The sequence below is a fragment of the Halyomorpha halys genome, unplaced genomic scaffold (assembly GCF_000696795.3).
Source record: "Halyomorpha halys isolate HHAL.00 unplaced genomic scaffold, Hhal_1.1 Scaffold122.1, whole genome shotgun sequence".
NCBI lineage: Eukaryota > Metazoa > Arthropoda > Insecta > Hemiptera > Pentatomidae > Halyomorpha > Halyomorpha halys.
Window position 1 is genome coordinate 475,954 of NW_027116215.1, and position 1,532 is coordinate 477,485.

The 1,532-nt window shown below is 30.4% G+C and overlaps 1 protein-coding gene across 6 annotated transcripts in view; it reads right to left on the reverse strand.

Moving 5' to 3' along the window:
- The window catches only part of LOC106678088 (inositol hexakisphosphate kinase 1), a 308,245-nt gene that overhangs the window by 60,508 nt on the left and 246,205 nt on the right, over window positions 1–1,532 (reverse strand). The window lies entirely within an intron of this gene.

Consider the following 1,532-nt stretch of genomic DNA (forward strand, 5'->3'; position numbering starts at 1 on the left):
AAAGGCTTTAGCAGGATTGTTCCTGGCTTAATTCATAAAACAGAATAAATAAATATATATATATGTAAATAAACAGAGATAAAATAAACGTCATGAAAGAAAAATAAAAAAATAATAATAATAATAAATATGTAAATAATCTGAAATTTTCTACTTTAATAAAATAAATATATATAAAAAACGAGAGAATTTTGAGAAATTAAATGAAAAAATACTAAGCCAGAATCAGCGTTGCCAAAAGTCGCGAAAAAATCTTTCCTGAATCCTTTAATTAGTGAGAAATTCAAAATTGTTTAATCAAGAAAACTGGGATAAAATCTTGAAAACACATATTATTGTGAGAGGAACTAAAAATGATTGGAACCAAAAAATGTGACTTTCCTGGACTATTGGAGTTTCCTAGGACCGTTTTTGGCCGAGTGAGTTAAAGCATCAACACCACTCGCTCGTGACTGAAGCGGCCCCGGTTCGAATTAAATTTCTGTGACGGTCCCACGAAATGAAAACTTAATTCTCTTACCCAGCGTATATAAAACAGAATATTTGTACATCTATTCTAAAGATTTTCTACTTTGATAATAAAAAAAATACAAAAAACGAGAGAAATGAAAAAAAAAATACGGAGTGAAATTTTAAAGTGATTGTACGACTAATTGCAGCAACTGTCATTGTATAAACTGTACATGAGTTACTGCCATGACAGTTTTCACTGTTACACTAATCCAGGAATGAAGTTGATAATACATGTAATGGTAGTGAAGCTACTGTCATGTTAACTATCACATGTATAAATACACCTTGACAGTGAACTGTCACACCATAGCTACCTTATTAGCTATAACAGCAATAAATGATAGGGGTTTAACACTATTCTCAACCACTGTTGGGTTTTGGTCATTTCTAAACATAAAATTGACTCCAATAAAAATTTTTAACCTTATCGAAGTTATGGAGTTTGGATGGTACTTGGACGGGTCATTTTTAATATATGCCACACTACTAATTTCTAATTCGTTTCTTATATTTCAACTAATGGCACATAAAAATAATTTATTTCTAATCTCTGTTGAATCAATGTTGCCAAAAGTCGCAAAAATTTCATTCCTGAATCCTTTAATTAGTAAAAAATTCAAAATGCTTTAGTCAAGAAAACTAGGCCAAAATCTTGAAAACACATATTATTGTGAGAATAACTAAAAATGATTGGAACCAAAAAATGTGATTTTTATTGGAGTTTTCTAGGACCTTCAACACCACTCGCTGGTGACTGGAGCGGTAGCGGTTCGAGTTATATTTCTGTGACTGTCCCACGAAATGAAAACTTGACCCCCACCATAGCTAGCATAGGATGGTAACCTTTAGATAATTGCAATCGAGAAAAAAAAAAAGCAAATTAGAGTTTAATTACATTTACATTAAACTAATGAGGATGTATATGGATTTAATCAACATAATTGATAGTTTGCTATATATTATTGTACTTAGTTAAAATTAAACATTTACGTATACTTTGTAATTGTGATTTAGTAACA